Raw genomic sequence first — 15,189 nt, forward strand, 5'->3', positions numbered from 1 at the left:
CCCCTGAATAGATTAAAATTGTTAATAACCTAAAAAATGGATATTTTTGATGGAGTCTCATTTTTCGAAAGCTGCGAAAAGTGACTGCACCAGATTGCTTCGATGAAATGTTTTCTATGTTGTAGAGTATTTCATTCTTGTTCAAATGAGAGTAGTTAAAAAGATCACAAATAATCACAAACCCCTTAAATTTTAATTTTTAGAAGGTAATCTAACTGCAAAAATTTAGAGTTTTAGGTTAAATGAAAATTAATGTCGAGAAAAAAAAAACAAAATTGATTTTTTTTGTTAACTCTTATATGTAGTATGTCATATAAGTAGGAAAAAAGCGATTTTACCACAAAAAACAATGAAAAATATCAAACAACAAATTGCATGAAATTTTTTTTTTTGTAATTTTTATTAAATTACGGCGTGCCACGCCCACTAATGTTACTAAATATATAAAATAATTAATATAGAAACATTTCTTGTATATTAAAATAGTATTTTAAACATTTTCGCAAAATTACTTAAATTTAAAAAAAGAGGGCGGTGCCACACCCATTTTTTTTTTAATTTCAATAGATAATGGTTGTCTTAACCGAATGCAAAAAACCGATTTGAATTATCTTGCTCCGTTCTTGAGATATTAATTTTGGCCAGAGAAAGTGGTCAAATTTCCTATAGTGCATGCGTACGTGCTTGCAACACCTAAATGTATGCAACAATATTTTTGCACATGCAACGCCAGAGAAAGAAAGCATTAAGAGTTGGGCTGGAGCATGGCAAGCAAGCAAGCCAGACAATGGAATGCCGCACAAATTGAAATTCTTTATACAAGCGGCTCTAGTGTTTTGTTTGCCTAAACGGCTGGACCACGCCCACAGCTGCCTGCCCCCCCACTTTGCTCTTTTGACCAGTTCGCCTTTATTTGGTTAGGCTGCCCAGGCTTTTGGACTGCATGTATAGCAAAACATGGAGAAGCTTTAATAAATGCTGAGGATTTGTATATTTCTGAATTTTATACCTGATAGTCTTATATGTGATTCAAGGAATGGATTTTTCTTTATTATTGTTTTAGCATGCTTGGAAATGTGCAGACAACAATGCAATTCAATTAAAAGATCTGAATTAATTGTATAACTTTTGTATTTAAAATAAAAACTTGTTAAACGAATATTGCATCTTTAAAAATGTGAAATTTTTGGCAGTTCTTCTCTTGTATTATTTTGCATAGAATATATTAACAATTTAAGTTAACATAACAGTTGTTTTTAATTAATTCTAAGTGCTCATATATTTAGTAATATGTAAATGCATTAATTTAATCTTATAAACACATATGTATATGTTAGTATGTATATAGGAGGGAAATGGTTATTATAGTTTTCCATACTTAATTGATTTTATAGTAAGTTCCCTTCTACTATTTTACTGATTCCTTCGAAACAATCATGGCACGCTCAGTCTGTAAAAATTCAACACTACGTTCGTTTGGTTTTCTTTATTTGATCGCTTCTCAACACTAGCAATATTTGTAACTTCTAATATAAATATCTTGTTAATTTAATGAACGTATGAATTTGAACTTATCATATTAATAGTCTGCTCCACGACATATACGATTATTTACATATTTAATTTGTATTTTCCTCGTATTGTTTAAGTGCAGGTCTTTAGTTTACTTAAGCAATTTGCTTCCCTGAAGCATTGGTCAAAATACGCAATTTTCTTTAGATGCGCATAACTTTTGGTTGTAAACATCTGAAGTGTTTCATTGCAGACATGAGCACATAACTGTTGGCTTAGCACTCTTTACCTTGCGCTGCATAGCTTTCAATTGTCAATCACTTTGACTAGTCGCTCGTATTTGTTTCCATGTAAATACTAATTAAATTCCAAGCGCCGCCGCATGAATATATAAACATATCATATTAATGTTATGCATGCAAAGAGTGTGTATGCTTGTAATTGATATTGTCATTGCATTGCCATTGAAATGTGTCATTTGTGTTATCGTTTGCATTTAAATGCAGCAATAACAATTTTTAATTGACAGCTAGCAGCATAACATAAAATTGTCTGCATTGTGTTTGTGGGTGAGTTCTTAAATTGCGTTTAACTGCTTCCGTTTTTACTCTTCTATTTTACTGCATATCATTACTATGTGAAGTGTTTTATACCCGCTACCCAGGGTAGAAGGGTATTATAACTTTGTTGCCGACAGGAAATATATGTAACAGGTAAAAGGAAGCATCTCCGACCCTATAAAGTATATATATCACTTTGATCAGCGTCAACAGCCGAGACGATCTAGCCATGTAAATGTGTAATTGTCTGTCCGTATGAACACCTGATCTCAGAGATATAAGAGATGGAGCTACTATAACTATAGTAGTTATGCATTCCAAAATTTGGTTGCGATCAGATAGAAATTTCGAAGTTATTACAGAAATACTTTTGTATAGGCAAAAACACCTACTTAAATGTGTCTTAGTTGTTTTGGCCGACAATTGCATTATATTGTGCCGTCTATTGTATAATTTTGAATGCGGTACTACACTGATATACCACATATACCATTTGGTACATTTTTTTATAGTATTTTTGCAGTACATTCGGTAAATTTTGAGAATAATACCGCAAAATATATTGCTCTTTATTTAAAATGGGTGCGGGTATCCCACAGTCATTACACTTGACTGTGCTTTCTTACTTGTTTTGTTTTTGCTCACTGTAGACGCTGTCAGTTGTTTGCATGATAACAAAAACGAAAGTTTTTAATTAAAAAATGGCAAGGAATTTGCATTGCATAATTTGTGGCGCGAGTACCTGACATTTGCTGCTGCATGCCACAAGGAGAGACGACACACATTAGTCTACTCATTCCGACACTGCCTGCAATTCAATTATAGCCCCCAAAACGAGTGCACCACACACGCACTGGCACAACCACACTCACACACACGCATTTTAATTAAATAAATTTTGTATGTTTGCGCTGCCTGTCATAAACACGAAGGCAGAGGAGACGAGCCGAGGAGAGGCGTCGAGCTACTGCAGTAGAAGAAGCCACGAAGGCATGAAAATGAAAACATTTAACTCTCGGTTACGTTAAAGGGTTAAGGGGGCAATGCAGGATGCAGAACGCAGGACGTTGGACGCAACTCTTCGTTTAGTTGGTTTGTTTGCATAAAATGCAAGAAAATTGCCTTGGCAGCTGCTGTGGCTGCGCCTGTAACTATGCAGCATCAATTTGAGCTTGCCGTCAACATATTTCCATGCTTGTGTGTGTCGGTATGTGTGTGTGATTGTATGTGTGAGTGCACACGTTTGATGTCACATCGTCTCGTTTTGAGGTTGCGTTTGCTGCGCACATAATCAAATTTAAGTTGACTGCGAGTAGTTATGCCTGTCTATGATTCGCCTCTTGGCTTCTCTGCTCTGCTCTGCATTTGCTGCATGCCACATGCCACATACCATATGGCATATGCAAGTTGCCACACATATCGCTTGCTAGGTTGCATTTAATTGAACTTTGCAAACAGTTCTCACCGAGTCTGTTACAGAGAGGATTACGTGTCCGGCACTGTCTTAGACTAATGAACAAGTTGTTTAGTCAACTTCTTCGATAACGGTGCTTCTATTAGAGATTTTCGATTTTGAGAAAGATGATGCCAAATTAATGGTAACAAATAATATTCAATAAGGATTTCAATTCAAGAGAACTGCTTTAAGATTTAATTTAATATTGTAAATGCTAAATAGTTGCTCAAGTACTTGTCTAAACAAACAACATCAAATTTGCTCATCTGTCTTGCAAAAACCTCAACGACAGCAGCTAATTAAGTCACATTTAAGAAACACGCTCGAGTTGGTAGCTGATACCCATTAATAAGTTGGGTAGCGTTGTATAAAATAGTTATTTAGTGTTTAAGGAATTCTAAATAACCCATTTCGATAGTTTGAACATTCATTTGATAGTTTAATTTAGTTGGCAGCCCTGTTCGTCAAGATTAAATTGTCAGCACGCCATTATACGATCGAAGAGAAATTAATTGAATTGAATTTGAAGAAAATAGATAATAAATTCTACTTCTGTCGCAGAATTTTTGATATTAGGTATTGATAATGTGCCAGGGTATTTCCTAGTCAGTGGCACCCTAGTCCTATTTGGTTGTAGGATCTGTACACACCCACGAGCTACAATGAAACCTTTCGCTCAACCAACTTTTGCCTTGGTCTGCAACTATTTTGTGGCATTGGATATTGTTGTCTCTCTCTAGCTCGCTTCATAGTGGCATCTCGCTCCCACTCCCTGTCTGTGATAGTTAATTATAACTATTATTATTATTTTTTTGGAGGACGGCAGTGGCAGCTGCAGTTTCGGGTTCGTTGGTCAATGTGGTCGTTCACTGTCGAAACTAAGCACTGTAAACAGATTTAATAAAGCTCTTCGTTGCCTCAAACTCAAACTCAAACTGAAACTCGGTCTAAGGCGGATTTGTTCAGTTGGTTGGGTTGGAAGGGATTCAAAATCAAGTTGTAGGCAAATGGTTTGTTGTGGCTTTTGCGCTTTTCCTCTGGAAATTAGGCAACAGTAAATAATTATTTATACAACCTATTTGTGCTGGTCGAGATGCGATGCGATGTGATGCGAAGCTAGAAAACCCAGCATAATTGCTTGTGGCTTTGCCGCTGTCGATTTTGTCATTGGTTGCTCTCTGGACCACAAGACACGGGCCATCCTTTGGTTTTCGGAGCAGCCTTACAGCCTCTGGTGTTGCATTTCAAGTGCTCAATTAAAGCATAAATATTTATTTAAATATGAGAAAGAGATGCTGTCTGTCAGCAGGATTTTGGAAAATAATACTCCTACTCTGGCAAAAAGTTCTTTTGACTCGGAAAAATCAAGTTTCAACTTTGGCAAATTGTAACTTATTTCATGGGGAATATCCTGTAATAATTACGCCCAGTCAGAGGGCAACACAGACTAAAATTTCAACAGTGTTTTGTAATAAGCGTACTGTAAAGCATAAAGGACATTTTTATGACCGTCATAATGGTATTTATTTTTATAAGTGGTATATTTCACTAAAGTTGTTCGCACCGGTTTTACCTGTGCCATATTTAAAGGCTGCAGCTCCCTAACAGAGGGGCAACAACAATGCCAACAAAAATAAATAATAATAATGCTTTAGCAAAAGTTTAAGCAAATAATACAGCAAAAACAAGCGAAGCTTAAGCTAAGGTAACATTTTTTTTGGGTTTTGTTGGTGGAAAGAACCTTATAGAGTAGGTCAGAGGGAGGGAGAGCGGGGTTTTTAGGCATTCGAGGTTTCAATTTAATGCTTCGTTACCTTTTTTGGAGCAAATGTTGAAACATTTTCAAGTGGCCAAGTACTTGAGGAGCAAGTTTAAAGTGTGCTCACAAGCAAGGCATACGAAAGAAATTGAGCTCCCCCCGAGCATTTCTCCCAAAAACGAAACACAAAACTGAGCCTTTTATTGTCAAGGATTTCGGCTGAAAGCTGGCCATGAAACAATAACTAGAAGATTTATTGCATGAATACCTTTTTATTCTGTTTGCTTTTTTTGTAAAATTTATTAATAATATGAGCCAAGGATTTCGCGAAAGTGAGCGCGTGTCTAAGGATTCTGAGAAGTACCACAAAAGGGAATAAAATGCGAAAGCTTCTCCTTGGGTTCAAATTTTCGTCAATTTATGTACCTCCCGGTAGATAAATAGAAAATGAACAAAAAGGAGAAAGTTTTTTGAAACACCGAAATGTGATAATGAGAAATTAAATTATAAATAATTGCCCAAAGTGTTCAAGGAATAGGAAAATTGGAAAAATGTTTTAGGGTATTCCTCAGCAAGTTGCCTTGCAGCTAATCAAAACACTTTGCTAAATGTGCTTATGTTCTCTACTCAATCCATTAAGTTTTATCATTTGCGAACAAACCACAGACACTTGTATGTACATATTTATCTCTCCTTTGCTTAGTTGCCACCTGCTTGCACGCATTTGTGCTATCAGCATGACAAAACCTTGAGGCAAATATCATTTTAACAATGGCATTTAAATGAATTTGCATGCATAATTAGCCAGCGCTTAGCCGCCGACCTGCACAACTCTCTCACTCGCTCCGCCCCATCAATTTGAAAGCCTGCCCCCCGGAGGGAGTGAAATTGTGGTGAGTGACATACACCCCGCGGTTATGATGCATGTGTGACATTAACGCAAATATCAGACCAAATTGCTTAACCCAGTGGGTGGCACGGTACGAAATACGGAATACGAAATATGGAAATGGAATTGGCTTTAATGAAATTAAGGCAATTCAAATTGAGCGCAATGAATGGGCGGTGGCGGAGTAGTGGGTGGAATATAAATAGGCCTATTTTAAGTCTGTTGGTTTATCTCAAGACAAGAGCGCCTTCCACCTGCTCATCTGCAGCATCAGCTGCAAGTGAATAACCTTTTTAGAGGTAGCATTGCCCGCAATCCTTTTGTTCGCGTCGAGCTAAAGCCTTTGGAATTTATGATTTGCACTATGCAGTTGGCCAACTTTAAATTGAGCTCATTTTGGCCGAGGGCCAATTAACTTTTCCCCATCTTTCCATGCTGCACAAAAAAAAGGAGCATTGCCCGCCCGATTAGCTATCCGCTTGCTGGCTGCATCACCTTGCCAATAACAATTCAAAGCGGCAACTCGCCACAAGCACTTTGAGAACAACTCTGAAAGCCCTTTTGACCAGGGCAGCAATTTGGGGTTGTGGGCTGCGTTTGTTAATAAAAGGCGAATAGATATATTTGGGTCTGCATTATTGCATTTAGTTCCCGATTTCAAATTATCTTTGACTTTCAATTAAGCTGCCCGCGAGTTAAATGCATTTTGAGCGTCACATGATTTGTGTTCTTTGCATAATTAATTAGCTCGAATGGGTTTCCATTTAATTACATAAATCATACATTGATTATTCAACTTGAGTTGATGAATTGAGAGAATTGTCAGCCTCCACTATTTCTGATATATTTAAAAATATTCATTTGAATGAAGCCTCGAAAAAAAGAACAAGTAATGTTTCACACAAACATGTATAATCAATTATATTCAACAACAAAAAATTGTACCTGAAGCTGACTATGAATAGCATCGATTACGACAGTTGCCATATCCTGTACTTGCGCTTACATTCTCTCATCCTTCCTCATCCTCATCCTCTTTTTTCGCATTAATGGATAATCTGTCAATAACAAAAAGGTAGCGACACTTTTCAGTTTTTTTTCTCGCTCTCACTTTGACATCATTCAACCATCGCGCTGTTGTGTCGATGGAGACTACATGGCAGATCAGCATCATATCCAATGCATCCTTCACGTTGTCATTGATGAATTTCACTTTGATTGTCAGCGCTTTTTCGAGTGTCCTATTTAAATACTCTAAAGCCAATGTTATTGGCTACGACACTTTTACGATCTATTTTTGGAATATTGGTTTTTAATCAAAGAGAAGAGAAAAGTGAAGTGAGTTCGGGATAAAACAAAACTCTCGAATAGAATGAATTATAATTGAATTTTGAATTTGAATTAACGCATACTTTTTATTTATTTATTTTGGTTTAATGGTTTTGCAATGAATAAATTGCTTGTCTCCTTTTTTTTTTCTTTTTTTTTCTATGACTCAAAATTGAACTGTTTTTGAAAGAGTATCTTAAGTTCGTCACAGGACAGAACCAATATATCCTTCTTTTTGTTTCAGCTGGTTCGTGTCCTTTGGCTTTGTCTTGTTGTCATTTTTAATATGTACGCCATTTGCCATAGATACGCGGATATTGGGATACTTTTTGTTACTTTATGAGGGGCGGCATATTTCACCGTGGAGCATGGACAGGGGAGGAGGGGAGGCTGTCCCGTTTTACGTGCCATTCGACTGCCATTAGCCATAAAATGGTTGCCCATTTTTGGGGGTCGACCATTTACCATTTACCCAGTTGTCTGTTGGTTTTACTTGCTCTTCCCCTGCAAAACAGTTTCGTAATTATGCTCTTAAAAAATTCATAAAAAATGTACTTAAAATGTTAAGTTGTTTTTCACTTTGTTGAGGCAGCAGCAGAGAGTGCAGAATTTAATGACTGAGACAAATATGTTTTCTTTGCGTGTGTGTGTGTGTGCGTGAAAATTGTTCACATTATGCATTTTTAACATGACGAGTAAATTTTTAATGAACTTTTCTCTTTCTCTTTATGCATTTCAGAACCGAATTAATTAAAATTGTTTTGGGTAAGTGCGACAAATTTGTTCATCAATTTAGTCTTAAGAACGTGTGACTGACTAATTGAAAGTGTTTCTGTTCTGTGACAAATTGTTTTTATTTAATTCATTTCATTTCGCTTTAGGTAATTAATTTTTATTGAGATTTTCAACTCTTCTTTTTTTTGCCTGCATTTTATGCCCCATAAAGCGACGTGATTTTTATGCTTAGACTAAGAAAATGTCATGGAAAATGGCGAAAACTTTTTGTGCCATTAAGCAAGTCCCAAACTCATTAACGTGCCTCAAATCGCGCCATCTCTCCATGCCTTTCACTTCTCGTGTGGAGGCAGCGCCAACTATTTCTTGGTCCAACTGTTTTAATTGCACACGAAATTTAATGCCAACGAATATGCAACGTTTTTCCGTCTAATTGCAGCCGCCTGCCACTAAATTTGGCTGCCCAATGAAGCATGCCACAGCATGCCTAACCTTGCTTGAAGCCTGCGTCTGCTTGCTGCAGCAACCGCAGGCGAAGAAAACGCTGTATCAAGTGCAATGCGAAGTATAATATGGAATTTTTCTGCCATGCTGGCAGAAAATGTTCTACATCTTTTTTTACCGAATACCCTTATTACAGACATTTTCATTTCTTAATGCAATTCAATGCTCATTAAAAAACTTAAACAGTTTTCATAGACAGTTGAAAGTAAAATTCATAGAGCATGTACTAGTACGAGTATCTTTAAAGCAGTATTAAAAATTCATTTAATATTAGATATTTGGGGAAAACGAATCAACGCTATTTAAACATGATTGATTGCTTTGCTTTGGATCGCAGCTCATTTGCCTGTTCGTTTATTAAACACCGTGAATTTTGCTAATTGAATTAGCAACCAATTTTTGATGCAATTTGATTGGATTTTTGGTTTCCTATGAAAAAACTAAATCGATTAATCAATTTTGGGTTGTTTAAGAGGTAATGTCATTTCGCCAAGCTTAATTAACTGCTCTAATAGCTGGTCACAGCTCTCAATTAAGCACCAGTAAATAGCAACAAAAAAGCATAGAAAGAGGGAATGAGATTGGATTTACCTGCTGCACGTTGAATCGCGTAACGAGCATATTTCATAGCATACTTTTGCGGGCCCCATCAAATTCCGCCTTTGTTTTGCGGCAATTATGCAAAGGGTGCGGCGGGGTGAGGAGGGGAGGGGGATGCGTTGGGTGTTGGTGTTGGCTTTGTAGGTGAGTGGCTTGGCAATAGCAGCCGGTGAACGTAAGAGACACTCGATAGCTGCGTCACTTGTTTGCCACCAACAGCGTTGCAAGTGGCAGCTCTGTCAGCGTTAATTCTCATACCTCACCTCCCCAGTTCCCCCCTCGCTGCAATCGAACAGCTCTTACAAGCACTTTTGCACACACACCCACACTCACGCTTACCAGCAACCAGCAATTTAAGTGCTGTGTATAGAGGTGCACAGTTTGTGTTTCGCATTGAAGCAAGTAATTAATGCGTTTGTGTGCACGATAACATTGATATGTAGATCCCCCTCTTCGATGTACGCGGGAGTGTGTGTGTGTGCGTTTGAACTGCGTAGCATGGTAAATTCTGAGTTTCGAATGCAACGTTTAGGTATTTGCTTATTCGATTAGACGATGAACATGAACGCTTTTTTGCTGATTCACATTCTTGATTGCGAACAGGGTTTAAGAAGACTTTGCTTGCCTACATCTGCGCTTTTATTAACAACCGACTAACTGTGAATGCTGTTAGCTTAATCAATAGTTAGATAGATAGAGTTTACTTGAGGTAGGTAAGTAATGAATGTATTCAGCAAGTAATACGGATCAGCAAAATTCACTTTGTGGTATATAACATGATACTTTTCATTAAATTTAGTATAAAACCAGCTAATAAATACCGATTTTTTTACGTATTGGCTCACTCTTAACAAGGTTGTGAGTTTATGCAATTAAGGTATACAATTATGTATAAGCATTGATATTTAATATAAAAGTTGTAATACGTCTATGCAAATATATGAAACACAGCCTTGAATAGATTTTGTGAATTCAATTTAAGAAACTTAAACGAAGAATTGCAAACACACAAACCGATGTTCGTCTATAAGTGTTAGTATTCACAATATTTGTAAAATATTTTCTTCCTGATACCAAAACATTTTTACGTTTCTGATTATTCAAGCTGCGTTCATAAAGTAGTGACCAGCTGTCATTTTCAAGTTACCTTCTCATTACGCACAATGTTTCCACCTTAGGAAAGATAATCACCATTTGATGTAAATCTTTTGCCTAATTCTGATGGGCCTTCTTTTGATATTCCTTCTTTTGATGGCCCTCTTCTTCATGCTCAGTGTGTGCTGCTGTTAATTCAATTGATTTAAACTTTGTGTACATTACTCTCTCCACACACGCCTATAATCATTGCTAACATGTTTCACGCCCCCCATGTCGTATGTGTGACTTGAAATTTTGACGCAACCATGCATAAATTGATGTGATTTGCTTTGGCGGGGAGTGAGCTTTGTTTGTGTGGTGAATGATGGTGGAAGGGGGGAGGGAGATGACATGGCTGTGGTACGGCCCTCAATCAAGGGTGCTTTATGGATAGATACCCATTTAAGTACTGGTCACAATTGTCAATTAAATTGTTGCCGTTGGGTTGCACGTTGTCAACTGGCACCTGCCGCAGTAGCTGCTCTCTTTCTTTCTCTCCCTCTCTCGTTCTTTCTCCTCCGACACTTTAAAGGTGTTGCGATTCAATTTACATAAAAAGGTAACCAACAGCAGTCCGCAGTCGATGTCTCTCCCACACCTTCACTCATTCAACCTGTTGCTGTGCAACCCCTTTTTGCGGTTCAATTTCCATGCGTTGATTAAATTTTATAATTTGTACGCACAATTGAGCGACGCGTGGAACGTGGAAGGGAGGAGCCGGAGAATCTGTAAAAGGGAAACGAAAGGTAACTGAATTTATCATAAATTAGTTTCGGAATCTTTCTCATTCCCTTCTCCTATTCGCACCTTGTGTTTCACTTTCTCTCACTCTCTGGTTGCATGATTGACTTTTCAAATTTGTGCGCTTTATAGTTTCCAATCAAAATTGATAGCCTGCGGGAAAGTCGAAAAGGTGCAAAGGGTAAAGCGGTTAGTTATCGGGCAGGTTGCTAATTAAACGCTGTCAACCGTGCGATAAATTAGAATTCATTTCGAATTCGATTCACAAAATGAATCCAAACATGAAACACAAATACGGTTTTTGGCTACGCTTAGGGTACAATTTATATGGCCTACTTTTAGGCTGCTCGTTAGAATGTTCGTAGTTATGTTTATGTTTATCAAGAGGCATAAACTAAGTACGCAATAATTTATAATTTATATAAGAAACCATAAATGTTGAGAACTGCAATTTGTTGTCTGAAATTTCATAAGAATATTGAACATTTATTAGAAGCAAAATAATTGAATTGATATATGATTTAGTTTGTGTGTGCTTCATTTTAATTGAAGAAACTATCTAAAACTGATGTACATTTATAGATAATTATTTTGGCAACACAATTATTTTGGTGTGCATCCTTTAAATAAGAATATTTCCTTGAATTTCAATGTAGAATGGCTGAAGAATTTAAAACCAAATTTACGAATTTGTCTTCTGGCATAAACTTTATGGCTTTTCTGTGAAGGTTCAATAAAGAAACATTACCTACTCTGATGACATTGTCTTAAATTCATTTTATTGGATGCAGGTTTTCAAACTTCTTTAGATTAGCATTCATCAAATCATCTTTTGAATTAGCTTTTGAATATGAAGTTTCTACTTTTTTTTTAACGTTATGTTACTGGATTTTGCCAACTGAGGAATTTAATTTCGTAATTGAATGATCAATATGAACGGATGTCCGTATTTGACTCGGCACGCCAGCTGAACCCTTCTGTCTGTCTTTTCGGACTTGCCACTTGACTTGGCTTTTGTGTAACAAGCAGCAATTTAATTGAAAATTTATCAGTTTCACATTTCATTTGCATTTCATTCAAATGCTACCATTCTGCCCGATACACATACGAGAAAATATATATGCCTGGACTCGAATGTAGCTCAGAGGTTATCCAACACTTTTCCAATTTGCATCGTTGACATTTTTCGTAAATTTCAGACATACAGAGGTTGAGGATGCGGTTGGGTTCAGTTTGGGACTCCAAAAACAATTTCCACAAGTGCGCACCTCACAAATATGGTTATGAATAGATGGAATGAATACAATGAAATTGTTTTAATATATTTTTTTCCTACTTTGCTTATTGCCAAAATATTTCAATACCCTCTTTCATGAAAGAACAAAGTCTGCATATGCCAGAAATATTCTGATGATAAGAAAAGGGTATATTTTTGAATCAGCATTATTTCTCAAAAATTCCTCGTTATTTGCAGCTTGGCATTTCTGAATGCCAGACAGTTACTGGCAAATATTTCGAATTTTAAGGCAATTCCTCTGCAGGTCCGTATCAGTCTAATTAAGTGATGGCACCGATGCTAGTTATGGTTTAGTGGTAGTTGCCGTAGTTTGAGGGTAGTTGTTGGGCTCGTCTGATGTCCGTTTATTGATTTTTTGGTGCTGCTCGGCTGCGATAAATTAATTAAAATAAATGAGAAATTTGTTTACTTGTGCATGGCACTCCCATAAACGAAATTATTTTCCTTTTTAGCCACCACAAACGTGTATTGAGATACAATTTCTAAGTCGAAGTAAAATATAAGTTATTTAGCAAATATTTCATGCTACCAATTACTTAATTACAGCGAATGCCTTTCAACTTATTGCACAATAAGTAGCAATTTAATAAATGTGGAAAGAAAGCCTTTACGATAAGTTGGAAAATATTTTGATACACGGTAAAAAGGTGTTTTATCTTTGTGCCCGCACCAAATGAATGTAACAGGCAGAAGGAAACCATAGATTCTTGGTCAGCGTCGACAGTCGAGACTATGTTATATAGCCGTGTCCATCTATTTCTCTCTTCGTCTGAGTTCACTAGACCTCAGCGACTATAAGAGATTGAAGTTTTTGAAGAAATAAATAATTTTATATGACAAAAACCGAGTGTTAGCTGCTTTTGGTTGCTATATTTTGTACTTAATTAAAGATTTTGAGTGAAATAGCATATGTATATACTAAATATAGTATTTGGTATATTTCAGTGTTTTCATTAGCTGCTTTTGACTGGCAAAATTTTTGTACCGAATGAAATATTTCGAGTGTAGTATATCGATATACCAAATATGACTTTTGGTATACTTCGGCAATTTTGTATATTACCGTATTAATATATGAATATAAGTATATATTTACAAAATATTTATATTTATTTATTTATTTATATTTATATATCATCGCATTACACAGCAAATGGTATAATTTAGTATTTTGTTTCTGAATATTTTAGAAATATTATCGCATTGCTTTTATTGATAATAGGTAGCGGGTATCTCGCAGTCGTGCGACTTCATCTTTCGTAATTATTTACTTGATATATATTGAGTATCACTTTTATATTAACTGCTTTAGATGGGTATTAGATAACCTAGTTCTTGCAGTTCTAGTCTCTTGAGTATTGTGGCTTTAATATCAATATTGACGTTGAAGTGCTATTCGCAAAATATCAACACATGCGGGAATATTGCGCTTGTGGTTTGTTGGTAAACGTAAAGGCTAAATGTTGCTGTTGTCATTTGACTAATTCAATCAATAGCAAATTTGTAATGGAACCCTTTGAACAGTGTCCGCAATAATTTAATGGATTACTGCACATTTGTATGAAGGCAGACGTCAGAGGATTTCTTGCCACAAATACTAATTAATCAGCTTGCTATTAATTAAACAACCGCAATTCGTAAATGAGCGCACAATTCGAGCTGAGGAAAATGTGCAAAATGTCTGTGGGAAAATGCGGATCGGTTAATCATTAATCCGCTTTCCACACCATCTTTATTTGGCACACACACGTCAACCGCATTGGGCCAATGAGCTTTAATTGCTGTTTACGGCGTTTTCTTTAATATCGAGTAAAGTTCAGGCGTTGTTTGAATTTGTGGAATATTTACTTTACTGTGTGGGTGCGATGCCTCAAAAAAACGAAGTTATTTTTCATAACTTACAACCCCATTGACGATATTGTTATGGTTATCACATTGGCGCCAGCTGAACGCGTTGTGTCGAGTCGAGTCGAGTCGCTTGTTATTAAGCATAAAAATAAATTAATAACAGCTTGTCATCACACACGCACTCTCTGTCTGTGTGTTTTGGGTGTGTGCGTGGGTGTTTGTGCTGCCTGCATTAAGAGGCAGTCAGTTAATATTCTTAACGCAAATATTTTAACGATGTCGATGCGAAGTTTTGCGTGGCTTTTTACTGCCGCAAAATATGAAAAGAACTCTGAAACTTCAGAGGTCGTTCAAGTTTATCAGCATCGAGCATATGCAGCTTGACTCGTAAACGTTTTATATAGAGAATAGGGGAAAGGGCAATAAGATAGCGCATTAAAATACACTGCACTTCAGAAAGTCTCAAATTAAAGAAGAAGCTGACAAATTAGATTAATCTGAAGTTCGCAATACCCAAAATTTGAATTGAAGTTTTTGAGTGGAGAGAATCTTTTTATTTTGCTGCATTATTTAGTAGGAACACACAAGCAACAACTCGTAAAAATATGTAGAAGGATAAAATAATGTAGAACAATAAATATGTTGTATTTTTTAGTGAACGCTTTCTTTATTTGCATAAATTTGAATTATTTATAAATTAGAATTTGCTTATAAATAAGTGCTTCCAATGTGGGAGTTTCCAATTTATTCAAATTGATTTTGAATTTGTATAAAAGAGACAGAAAAACAGGGAACAGCAGAATATCTATCCTTATTATTTTG

General features: G+C 36.3%; 1 protein-coding gene across 4 annotated transcripts in view; it reads left to right on the top strand.

Moving 5' to 3' along the window:
- The window catches only part of LOC133838859 (furin-like protease 1), a 174,930-nt gene that overhangs the window by 71,301 nt on the left and 88,440 nt on the right, over positions 1-15,189 (top strand). For all 4 annotated transcript variants that reach the window (XM_062270088.1, XM_062270089.1, XM_062270090.1 and 1 more), the window contains one exon: positions 8,245-8,270. The gene's annotated coding sequence lies outside the window, so the exon portion shown is untranslated. The remainder of the gene's footprint in view (positions 1-8,244; positions 8,271-15,189) is intronic.

This window comes from Drosophila sulfurigaster, chromosome 2R, assembly GCF_023558435.1.
Source record: "Drosophila sulfurigaster albostrigata strain 15112-1811.04 chromosome 2R, ASM2355843v2, whole genome shotgun sequence".
Taxonomy (NCBI): Eukaryota; Metazoa; Arthropoda; class Insecta; order Diptera; family Drosophilidae; genus Drosophila; species Drosophila sulfurigaster.